The 13,638-nt window shown below is 38.2% G+C and overlaps 1 pseudogene; it reads left to right on the top strand.

Annotated features, from left to right (window-relative positions):
* LOC126064654 (ras-related protein Rab-2B-like) overlaps positions 1–11,254 on the top strand; it is a 96,995-nt pseudogene extending 85,741 nt beyond the window's left edge.
* The last annotated feature ends 2,384 nt before the right edge of the window (positions 11,255–13,638 follow it).

Genomic DNA, 13,638 nt, shown 5'->3' with positions numbered 1-13,638 from the left:
AAACTCATCAGTTAAAACCCTTAATGCATTTTCAGAAGGGAAGAACAATTAGAATTGTCCTAAAGCAATTCTAATCAGTAAAATCACACCCACACATACACACACACACACATATATATAGGTATATATACAGATATATACACATGCACACAAGTAAACAGGCAAGGCTATTATGCATAGCATACTATGGGTATAAAAAAAAAAAAGCCTTAAAAATATTTATAAACAATACATAAAGAAGGTTTTTTTTTTTTCTGGAATATAAAACTTTGTTTTCTAGTTACAATATATACAAAACTGAGAGAAAATACATCATATATGAAACAACAATAAATAAATCCAAATTTAATATGGAAATTTATATAATGAAGACAATGGCTACGTAGATTTGTTTCATTTAATCATAGAATAATGAATGGCATAATTTCTACTATTTGTGTTTATGTCAATGATCTCTGTGTTGCTGAAAAACTGCTATTCACAAAACATGAAGGCAGACAATAAGCTAAACAAGGAATTCTCATTGTTCTTAAGTGAGAATGCACTGGTTTGATGGTGTGAGAAAATTGCATAAATGGACATTAACCCTTGGCTTGTTTAGATTATACAGGCTTCAATAACGTGTTTCTGATGTATTTTCTTTTCCTTTTTTAAAAGTACTCTTTTCATTCTTTCCTTTCCTTCCTTTCCTTTTTTTAATGTATCTCAACTGCCTAAGCAATGTCTGACACACACTAGACATCTAATAAGTGTTTTTCAATGAATGAATATCTGATCTGTGGTCATGATAGTATTTCAGTCATAAGCAAAATGGGTAACTTTGTGCTCATTGGTAACAACATTGTAGTTATTTTCTGAGAGAGGGAAGTAAATTTTTCATTTGGATCTACATTGTCCTCCATTATAATGATTAATTATAAAGCCAAAGATAACATAAAGACCGTATCCATGTCTTAGTTGTACAGATGCCAGCAGTTTCTTGTTGAAAGTGTCTGAGCTCCAGACTATACTCAGCTAGTTATAGGAACAATAACGACAACTAAATATTTCCAGCTAGGATCTGAGAAGTTCCAAATGATCCTGAAAAGGGCAAACTAAATTAAATCCTGGCCCCCCCTTTTTGGTAAGCTTGGAGTTATAGATTCTAAGATCTGACTATTCATTCATTTCAGAAAATAGATAAAATAAAGGAGACAGCAAGATGGCAGAGTAGTCAGATGCTTCTGGTGGTCCATCTTACAACAAAGGCCAAAAAAAAAAAAAAAAAACAAGTGAATCTATAATACATGACAATCTAGGAGCACTGAACATCAAGTGCAAAGTTGGGGAAACAGACGAAGTGGCAGGTAGAGGGAGAGATGGCTTAGAAGCAGCAAGAAGTTGCCAGACCCAATCTGGTGGGAGATGGCACCCTGCAGTCTGGATAAGCTGACTAGCACAGTGAGCAAACAGTAGTGTCCGGCACTTGTTTTCCACATCAGGAGACACCGAGCAGTGGAGAGTCTGCTCAGCCCTCCGGAACCAGCAAAAAAGAAGCTCTGAATCAGCAAACAATAAGTACATGCGTCTATCCTACTGTGCAAATCAAAAAATACCCTGTTCAGGAAGAACCTCTCTCCCTGCTCCCTCCCTGCTCTGAACTGGGTCCTGGGCTGGCTTCAGCAATTGCTGCTTCCCCTGAACCAGAAGTAGGGCTTGTCACACACCCTGAGCCATTCTTCCAGCCTGGGAAAGGGAACAAACTACCAAATAGGAAAAAATAACCTGCCAGCTCCCCTTAGCTAGGAAGTCAGGGCAGGTACAGGTCCTTTGCCTGGGCACAGGCATAAGGGTTCCACAGAATTTGAATGCCTTTCACCCCTGCATACGACTGTGTGGGCCTATTTCAACAACATAGGACCTCATTAGCACAGAATGGTGTATATACATGAAGCCTAACTTCTCTGTATCAGCTATATGACAGAATGGGAGGTTTGTGACATTTGACACCTCTCTTTCCCATTAAGCAGGGTTCTCACCTACCCACATCAGGAGCCTGAAGACTGGTGACTTACTCATGGCCACCTAGCGCCCTGCAGCAGGGTCCAAGAATAAGTGATGCCTTCTAGTATTTACAGCCAACAACACTGAGTACCCATAGTCCAGCTGCAAAGCCCACCACCTACGGACTCTAGGGAAAAAGGACATGCTTTCCTCCCAGACACTCAGGGGCAGCCATCAGCCCCCTGCCTTCCTCAGCTCGTGACAACCTACTTCAGCAAGATATCTGTGCCTATTTTAATCACTCTTGCCCATCTAGGACTATAGGTAAGAGCTTGCATCACACACTTGGTGACTGACTATCTGGACACCAGAGCTGAATCCATACAAGAAAGTTAAAACAGGCTCCTGGGCTGACACATCTAGTAGCAAATGTAACCTCCTGGTGACAGGACATTAGAGCTTCAAAGTCACCAACAATCAAACTAGCTCACAAGGTAAGTCTGTTTGGGCATATCAAAACGAAAAAGAAGCTAGGACACAGTAAGCAAATATAAAATAAATAACTATGATAACTTATTTTTGGCTTGGAGACAACAGTCAATATCAAATCACATAAAGAGGCAGAAAATGATGGCTTCAGCAAGCTCCCAAAACAAAGAAACAAGAAATCTTCCAGAGGAAGAGAATATCCCAATATTACCATATGTAGAATACAAAAGATAATATGCAGAGCCCTTTAAGAGATCAGGAAGGAGATCAGGCACAACGCAGAACAAGCAAAGGAACACAGAGACAAAGCAATAGAGGAATGTAAGAAGACTATAGAAGAGCACAATGACAAATTTAAGATTCTGCAAGAATCCATAGAGAAACAGCAAACAGAAATGCAAAATATTAACCATAAAATTTCAGAATTAGACAACTCAATAGAAAGTCACAGGAGCAATATTGAGGCAATGGATGTCAGATTAGTGAGATTGATGATAAAGCATTTGACACCAAATTACTTAAGGAAAACATCAGACAAAAGAATTTTTAAAAAATGAAGAATTCCTAAGAATTTCATGATACTCTATCAAGAGGAATAACATACGAGTGATTGGACTACCAGAACAGAGGATGGTAACAGAAAATACAGAGAGAATTGTTGAAGATTTATTGGCAGAAAATCTTACTGATGTTGTGAACGATGAGACAATAGCTATCCCTGATGCTCTTCGAACCCCAGAAAATGTAGATTTCAAAAGAAAATCATGAAGACAAACTACAATCAAGCTTGCCAAAAACAAAGATAAAGAGAGAATCTTAAGAGGAGCAAGGGATAAACAAAAAGTCACCTACAAAAGAACAGTCGATAAGACTAAGCTCGGACTACTCAGCAGAAACCATGCAGGCAAAAAGGCAATGAGATGACATACATAAAGCCTTGAAGGAAAAAAATTGCCAGCCAAGAATCATATATCCAGCCAAACTGTCTCTCAAATATGGAGGTGAAATTAGGGCATTTCCAGATAAACAAAACTTTAGGGAATTTGCAAAAACAAAAACAAAATTACAAGAAATACTAAAGAGAGTCCTCCTGTTAGAAAATCAATAACATCAGGTAATAACCCAAGGCTAGAACACAGGGCAGAGCAACCAGATATAAACCCAGATAGAGAAGTCACAAAAATAAACCAAAGCTAAACTGCTAAAAATAGGGAAACAGAGACGTCAATATGTAAAAGATGACAACATTAAAACAAAAAAGAGAGATTAAAAAATGTAGTCACAGATCTTTCATATGGAAAGGAAGTCAGGGCAATATAAAGAACTAAAAGATTGGTTTAAACTTAGAAAAATAGAGATAAATGTCAAGTTAGCCACAAAGGAAACTAACAATCCTACACATCAAAATTAAAAAAAAAGAAAAACAAAGATTCAGCAAATAGAAAATCAGCAGCAATGAAAAAATGAAAATAAAATATATAAAGAAAATTAAGTGGAACAAGATACTGTCGACAACACACGCACACAAATACATCAAAATGACAGCACTAAATGGACGAAATGCACCAATAAAGAGACAGAGAGTGGCAGAATGGATTAAAAAAATGATCCATCTATATGCTGCCTATAAGAGACACACCTTAGACTTAGAGCCATAAACAAACTAAAACTCAATTAGCAGAAAAAAATATATATCAAGCAAACAACAATAAAAAGAGAGCAGGAGTGGCAACACTAATCTCAGACAAAACAGAATTTAAAGTAACATCCACCACAGAGGATAAGGAAGGACACTACCTAATGATTAAAGGGTCAATACACCAGGAGGAAATAAAAACAAAAATATTTACGGACCCAATGACAGGGCTCCAAAACACCTAAAACAAACTAAAGCATTGAAAACAGGGAGACAGATCCACAGTAATGATAAGAGACTTCAACACACCACCTTCGATGAAGGACAAAACATCCAGAAAGAAGCTCCATAAAGGCATGGATGATCTAAATGCCACAGTCAACCAACTTGACCTCATAGACATATACAGAACACTCCACCCAACAGCGGAGAAGTATACATTCTTTTCCAGTGCACATGGAACATTCTCCAGAATAGACCACATATTAGGCCATAAAGCAAGCCTTAACAGAATCCAAAGCATTGAAATATTACAAAGCATCTTTTCTGACCATAAAGCCATGAAAGTAGAAACCAATAACAGAAAAAGCAAGGGAAAAAAATCAAACACGTGGAAACTGAACAACACCATGCTCAAACACTACTCTGTTATAGAAGAAATTAAGGACGGAATAAAGAAATTCATGGCACCAAATGAGAATGATAACATATCCCACCAGAACTTTTGGGACACAGCAAAAGCTGTGCTCAGAGGTCAATTTATAGCAATAAATGTACACATCCAAAAAGAAGAAAGGGCCAAAATCTAAGAACTGACCCTACAGCTTGAACAAACAGAAAGCAGCAAAAGAAGCCCTTGGGCATCACAAGAAAACAAATAATAAAAATTAGAGCAGAATTAAATAGAAAAATATTTGAAAGGGTTAGCAAGACCACAACTGCTTCTTCAAAAAGATTAACAAAATCGACAAACCTTTGGCTGAACTGAAAAAAGAAAAACAGGAGAGGAAGCAAATAACCCAAATAAGAAATGAGATGGATGATATCACAACAGATCCAACTACAATTAAAAGAATCATAACAGAATACCATGAAAAATTAAACTCTAACAAATTTGAAAACCTAGAGGTAATGGAAAAATTTCTAGAAACTCACTACCGACCTAAACTAACACAAACAGAGGTAAAATAACTAAATAAACCTATAACAAAAGAAGAGATTGAAAAAGTAATTAAAAACCCCCAACACAAAAAAGCCTGGCCCCTGACACTTTCACTGGAAAATTCTAACAAACTTTCAGAGAAGAGTTAATACTGCTAGTACTAAAGGTATTTCAGAGCATAGAAAAGGATGGAATACTCTCAAACTCACCCTATGAAGCCAGCATAACCCTGAAACCAAAACCAGGTAAAGACACCACAAAAGAAGAAAATTACAGACCTATGTCCTTCATGAACATAGACTCAAAAATCCTTAACAAAATACTAGCCAATAGAATTCAACAACATACCCAAAAAATAATTCACTATGACCAAGTGGGATTCATACCTGGTATGCAGGGAGGATTCAACATTAGAAAAAAATCAATGTAATGCATCACATAAAAACAACAAAATAAAAAATACATCACATAAATAGAACAAAAGACAAGAGGTACATGATCTTATCAATGGATTCAGAAAAGGCATTTGACAAAGTTCAACATGCATTCATGATAAAAACTCTCAGCAAAATATGAATAGAAGGAAAACATAATAAAGGGCATTTTTACAAGGCCAACAGCCAACATCATCCTAAATGGAGAGACTCTGAAGGCAGTCTTCCCTTGAGAACTAGAACCAGGCAAGGATGCCCTTTATCACCACTCTTATTCAACATTGTGCTGGAGGTCCTAGCTAGACCAATTAGGCTAGAAGAAGAAATAAAGAGCATTCAAATTAGTAAGGAAGAAGTAAAAGTATCACTATTTGCAGATGATATGATCTTATACACAGAGCACCCTAAAGAAACCACAAAAAAACTACTGGAACTAATAGAAGAGTTCAGCTAAGTATCAGGATACAAGATAAACACAGAGACACCAGTCAGATTGCTCTACACCAACAAAGAGAAGGTCGAAGAGGAAATCACCAAATGAATACCATCTACAATAGCCCCCAAGAAGATAAATTACTTAGGAATAGATCTAACCAGAGACGTAAAAGACCTATACAAAGAAAAATACAAGACACTACTGCAACAAGGCAAAAGAGACCTAAGTAAGTGGAAAAACATGCCTTGCTCATGGACAGGAAGACTCAACGTTGTGATAATGTCTATTCTACCAAAAGTGACCCACAGGTACAATGCAATCCTGATCCAAATTTCAATGTCATTTTTTAATGAAATGGAGAAACTTATCACCAACTCCATATGGAAAGGGAAGAGGGCCCAGATAAGTAAAGCAGTACTGAAGAAGAAGAACAAAGTGGGAAGTCTCACACTACCTGATTTTAGAACCTATTATACTGCCATGCCATGATAGTCAAAACAGCCTGGTACAGGTAAAACAACAGATACATAGACCAACGGAACAGAATTGAGAAGCAGACATAAATCCATCCACATATGAGCAGCTGATATTTGACAGACAACCAAAGTCCATAATTTGGGGAAAAGACAGCCTCTTTAACAAATGGTGCTGGAATAACTGGATATTCATCTGCAAAAAAATTAAACGAGACCCATACTTTACACCACACACAAAAACTAATTCAAAATGTATCAAAGACCTAAATATAAGATCTAAAATGATGAAGATCATGCAAGAAAAAATAGGGACAATGCTAGGATCCCAAATATATGGCATAAACAGTATACAAAACATTACCAACAATGCACAAACACCAGAAGAGAAACTACACAACTGGGAGCTCCTAAAAAAATCAAACACTTATGCTCAACAAGAAGACTTCATCAAAAGAGTGAAAAGACAACCTACAGACTGGGAAAAAATCTTGGCTACCAAAAGTCAGATCAGTGTATAACCTCTAAAATCTATAAGATACTGCAAAACCTTAACAACAAAAAGACAAATAACCCAATTAAAAAATAGGCAAAGGATATGAACAGGCACTTTACCAAAGAAGACATTTAGGCAGTTACCAGGTGCCTGAAGAAATGCTCATGATCATTAGCCATTAAAAAAAAAAAAAAAACTCAGTGCCGTTAAGTCGATTCCGACTCATAGTGACCCCATTAGAGAAATGTAAATCAAAACTGCCATGAGATACCATCTCACCCCAACACGGCAAGCATTAATCCAAAAAACACAAAATAATAAATGTTAGAGATGTTGTGGAGAGTATGGAACACTTATATACTGCTGGTGGGAATGTAAAATGGTACAACCACTTTGGAAATCGATTTGGCACTTCCTTAAACTAGAAATAGAAGTATCATACAATCCAGCAATCCCACTCCTTGGAATATATCCTGGAGAAATAAGAGCTGTCGCATGAATAGATATTTGCACACCCATGTTCATTGCAGTGCTGTTCACAGTAGCAGAAAGATGGAAACAACCTAGGTGCCCATCAACAGATGAATGGATAAAAAAATTACTGTATATTTACATGATGGAATACTACACAATGATAAAGAACAATGATGAATCTGTAAAACATTTCATAAAATGGATGAATCTGGAAGACACTATGTTGAGGGAAATTAGTCACAAAAGGACAAATATTGTATGAGACCATTATATGAACTCAAGGAAATGTTTAAACTAAAAAGAAAACATTCTTTGGTGGTTATGAGGTGGGGAGGGAGACAAAGGGGTGTTCACTAACTAGATAATAGACAAGAATTATCTTAGGTGAAGGGAAGGACAACACACAGTACAGAGGAAGTCAGCACAACTGAACTAAACCAAAAGCTAAGAAGTTTCCTTCTTACTCAACCAAACTCTTCAAAGGACAGAGTAGCAGGGGAGGTGGTCTGGGGATCATGATTTCAGGGGACTTCTAGGTCATCTGGTATAACAAAGTTAATTAAGAATATGTTCTGCATCCCACTTTGGTGAGTGGTGTCTGGGGCCTTAAAAGCCAGGGAATGGCCATTTAAGATGCATCAATTGATCCCAACCCACTGGGAACAAAGGAGAATGAAGAACACCAAAGACATAAGGAAAATATTAGCCCAAGAGACAGAAAGGGCCACATAAACCAGAGACTCCATCAACCTGAGACCAGAAGAACTAGATGGTGCCTGGCTAACACCAATGACCGCCCTGACAGGGAACACAACAGAAAGTCCCTGATGGAGCAGGAGAAATGTGGAGTGCAGAACTCAAATTCTAGTAAAAAGATCAGATGTAATGGTCTGACTGAAACTGGAGGGACCCTGGAAGACATATGCCAGGACTCTGTTAGACCAGAACTGAAACCATTCCTGAAGCCAACTCTTCAGACAAAGCTTAGACTGGACTACAAGATATAAAATGATACTTGTGAAGAGAATGCTTCTTAGCTCAAGTAGATACATGAGACTAAATGAGCAGCTCCTGTCTGGAGGCAAGATGAGAAGGCAAAAAGGGACAGGAGCTAGTTAAATAAAAAAAAAAAAAAAATTTTTTTTTTTTTTTTTAGTTAAATAGACAGGGGAAATCCGGGATGGAAAGGAGAAGTGTGCTGTCGCATTATAGGGAGAGCAACTAGGGTCATATAACAATGTGTGTATAAATTTTTGTATGAGAAACTAACTTGAACTATAAACTTTCTCTTAAAGCACAATAAAAAAAGAAATAAAAAATAGATAAATAAAGATAAAATTAAAATGTATCCATCATCATAATCTTGTCAATGTTTAGAAAGTATTTATAAATTTTCCAGTCTTTATCCCATGCATGCTTGTGTATTGTATGTATTTCTTTCCTGTTTATTTACCTGGGAATAAAGCAAATGTATGTACCTCTACCCGTGCACTACAGGCTTGGGAATAAATACATGATAGAAATGAAGGAACATTTTGATGAGAAGGTTATGTGGCATGGAATAGATGAAGTGCCACTTGGAGAGAATAAAAAGGAAGAAAATTAGTGTACGCAGTGTGGGACAAAAAATATTAGAAATCAAGGTCACCTATAACTTGATACATACATTGTCTCAGAGGTATATATTGTTGTTGTTGTTACTTGCCACGGAATCGATTCTGACTCATAGCGACCGCATGTGTGCAGAGTAGAACTGTGCTCTGTAGGGTTTTCGAGGCTAAGACCTTACTGAAGCAGAACCGCTGCGTGGGTTCGAACTGCCAATTTTTCACTAGCAGTTGAGCCCTTAACCATTTGGGCCAACAGGAGGTCTGTATCGGGGTATATAAGGAACTCCCATATCACACTATGGTTATTATTTCAGATTTGTTTTGTGTTTTTATTCATTTTTAAATTCTTTCTGGTGTGATGGCAAAAAATCCTAATGAAAGAATACCTTGCTTTGATTTTTGCTGAAATTTATATCCTGAGTATTTCCTATGTTTTTATTCTTTTAAAACAAAGTAATAATAATTAGATATCTTTTACATCTATCTGATCCACATTACACTATAAATTTTGCATTCAAATCTTCTACTATGTCTGTTTCTAATTTTTAAAATAGGCTTTGCCGGATGCTCTGCTGTTTGGCATGTAATAGTTTCATGTCTTGAAGATTATTGATTTGTCCTCACTTTTATATTTTCTACATTACATCCCCATTCCAATAATAAGACTGAAACAAAGAAAGAAACCCTTCCTGAAGGAAGAATGAGTAAGAAGCAGCACATACCCCTGGAGAAAAGGACACTATTTAAAATGGCAAAATAACTTTTATTTTCACATCAGTTGAGTCTGGTATACGTCCCTGCCCAGGGCAGGGAAACTTCAGGACAGTGATATTTTTTCATACTGAAAGCTAAATTAACTCCTGTTCTATGATGTATAGTGGACCACCTACAGAGTTCTAAAGCTTTCTTTTAAAGTCTGCTTCAGGCCTCAACCTTGAGTTAATGGTACCTTGTAGAACAGCAACAGCAGATATGGCCACTAATAGGGTCAATATTTTCCTGGAGGAAGAATTCATAAGGAGAAAGGCCACCAGAATACCAAGTTCTTGGAAATCCTCAGAAGTCATGGCATGGGTTCTCGGTATTCCATGTATAAGGAATATCACCTTGAGCCATTTTATTTCATTAAATAGAAAAAATGACCTTAGAACATAAGTTTTAGGCATCTTATAAAAAAAAAGTGTTAAAATTGTTCATGAAAAGAAGAAAGTGAAAAAAAAAAAGAAAAAAACAATGCTTAATAAGAAGACATCAAATGTATTTTCTCTCCAATAGAAAGAAAGTATAAATATCAATTGGTACCAGAGATAGAAAAGAAGGCAAACAAACCAAACTTCAGAGATACACATAATCAAGAAGGAGAGGCCCTCCACGTGACTCCCAGCAGGCATATCCCCTAATTTCAGGTGTGGGGAAGTCATTTCTCCTCCAGTTTATAGACAAGTGGTTCCAACCTCTCCATGACTTCACAACAGGCGTGGAGTTGGTGGAAAACAAATCAAAGTGCACATCTGGGATATGGCTGGGCAACAGTCCTTCCGTTCTATCTCCCCCTTCCTGCCACAAGTGCCACAGTGCTGGAGCACTGCTGGTGTGCGACTTCAGGAGGCATGAAACCTTCACCCACCAGATCTCATAGGCAGAGAACGCCGGCAGCATCCCAGCTCCAGCATGGTTATCACACCAACTGGGAATAAGAATGACCTAGAGTTCCACAGGGATGTGAAGAGAGAAGAAGGAGTGGTCTTTGTCCTGGAACATGGGTTCCACCACTTAACACATTTTGTGTATTAGGTAATCCCACCCCGCTTACAATGTTGAAGGGGCCTTCATTAGCACAGCTGAAGAAATACATAGGACCATCCAGCAGTGTTTATTTCATGTCCATAATGAGGCGAATGACACCAAGATTGGGCTCCAGCATCCTCATTCAGCATCAGTGGGACCCTGAGCCTCTCAGCAGAGCTCTCTCCTGACATAGGATACAACCCTGGCTGTGGTGAAACATCTGGCCTGAACCCTTTTTCTCTGGCTGGAACAGCTTCAGATCAACAGGCTTAAAGGAAGAGGTCTTGCTTGCTTGGCAGAGATAATCCTCTCTCCAAGGTGTGATTTTTGCCTTTTCACTTAAAAAACAGGAAAGAATTTGGGCCCTTACTGACCTGTCCTTCTTCAGGGTCATGGTCATTCCCTATAAATTAGGGTTTTTTAATCCTCCTACTTTAATTTCTAAAATGTCAAGACCAAAGCTGATTGTCACTGTAGCCCAAAGTTAATTATTTTACAAGTGTGTACAATCTGCTCCCCTACAAGAGTTAGTAACAAGGATCTGGGACTTTCTGCTTTATGACTGGAGAATGCTGGGATCTAGCGGCCTGTGGGTGACAGATCTCTGCCTAGAAACTTCACTGAGTTTTTAACTCACTTACCTTTGGGGATCCAATTACCACTTCCTCAGAGCTCTTCCAGAAGATACTTCCTCCTACCTGGACTGCTCCCAGATGCTGAGTACTTCTCTAGACCATTCCCTTTCTAATTTCTGCCCCTCAATTTGACTAAAAAACACTGGGGAGCAGTGAGATGGTCCAGGACCTAAGACCACTTATCATTAACTGAAGAAAATATTCTTTCACTGCTCATTTTGTTTTAGGGACCGGACCTAACAGTGCAGTGTCTTTCACCAAAAAGACCCCTACTGTTGTATCACTCACTTCTTACCTGGACAAGAGAGACTCTCTAATCTAACGGAGATAATCTGCTCGCTGGACATAACATATTTATTCCGACTTTCACATTTTTGTGTGCACCCTACTCTCTGCTAACATTATACTCGAAGTGCAAAATGTTTTCCTTCAGGGAGCCTTCTCTGACTGACTAGAGACTTCTGAGCAATTATTGACACAGTGCCCCTTACCTTTCCTATGCAGTTTATATTTATTAGTGTTTATGTTGTTTGGTAAATACGTGTTGTAGTCATTTTATGTGTGGGATCTCTCTCCCTATATACTTTGTATGCTCTTGGAGAGCTGTACCATGTCTTTGGTTTATTTTTATAAAATCTCCCCTCCCTTCATAGTGCCTAGTGCTACACTCATGTGATCATTGAACTTGATTAACTTGAAGACTTAAAACAGGTTTATTTTAGACTTCAGAGGAAACAAAAGGCCTTAGGATCATCCATTTGATAACTGTCTCAGTCTCTTCCATCTGCTTTTCCTAGATCCATATTGCTCCTTTCCCTCTTCTCTTTCACTCTTCTTAGGCTCTTTGCCTCCAAGCCATGGGGCCTACAGTGAGGCTGCCTGCTTCTAGGCAGTCAAATAAGTGGGTACTTCCCCAGCCATTCTCCTTTTCTAGAGCATATAATACCATCCTAGGCAAATCTGCCTTTGCTTCATTCCTCACGTGGCTTTCTTGCTATTTCTTCTTGTTTTGATTTCCCATTTTATTCCACAGCACTGAGGTCTCATGAATTTTTCTAATATTTTTGTTGTTGATGAATTGTTTCATTATTAAATATATACATGTGTCAAAAAAATAAAAAGGATGAGAGGCCTTCAGAAGTTAACTTCCCCCCTCCCCCAATTTCAGCCTTAATTTTAGCATAAACTAAGTTCTAAGAGAGAATTAAATAAAATGTTCCCACTTTGCAATCCTCTTTGTCTAGATCAGGGCCATACAAAAGTAAGAAATAAGACGGACTAACTTAATACACAACCAAAAAGAAAACCAAACCCGTTGCCGTCGAGTCAACTCCAACTCATCGTGACCCTATAGGACTGAGTAGAACTGCCCTGTACTGTTTCCAAGGAGCCCCTCCTGGATTTGAACTGCCGACATTTTGGTTAGCAGCTATAGCTCTTAGGCACTGTGCCATCAGGGTTTCCCTGACACTTATAAGTATTAAATATAAAGTGAGATAATATGAGCTTGATCGGGGGTGAGCATCTATGGCCTGTAGACCAAATCAAGCCCTCTGTCTGTTTTTCTTTGTAAAGTTTTGTTGGAACACAGTCATGCTCATTTATTTGCATGTTGTCTATGGCTCCTTTTACAATTCAGTAGCAGGATCCAGTACTTGCAGTAGAAGCTATATGGCTCACAAAGCCTAAAATACATATACAGCCTGGCACTTTATAGAAAAAAATTTCTGATCCCTGGACTAGAACACTAGGGAAACATTCTTGCAGAAGGCGAGTCCTCAGAAATTTCATAAGTACAGGGAGGAAAAATGGAAAACTAAGAGTTATCGAGTAATGATTTTATGCTAAATGTGGTGATACGAGGCTTTCACATATGCTTACAAAACCCTGTGGGATAGATGCTGCTCTCATCCCACAAATTAGGAAACTGAGGCCCGGAGAAGTTTAATGTGCAAACTCCTGTAGAGTCCTGGGCCTCTGAGTACTGCTGCGGGGATTGTGTACTGCACAAGTGTGCCACGT

Source organism: Elephas maximus, chromosome 21 (genome assembly GCF_024166365.1).
Source record: "Elephas maximus indicus isolate mEleMax1 chromosome 21, mEleMax1 primary haplotype, whole genome shotgun sequence".
Classification (NCBI taxonomy): Eukaryota; Metazoa; Chordata; class Mammalia; order Proboscidea; family Elephantidae; genus Elephas; species Elephas maximus.
This window is presented reverse-complemented; position numbering and strand designations above follow the sequence as displayed.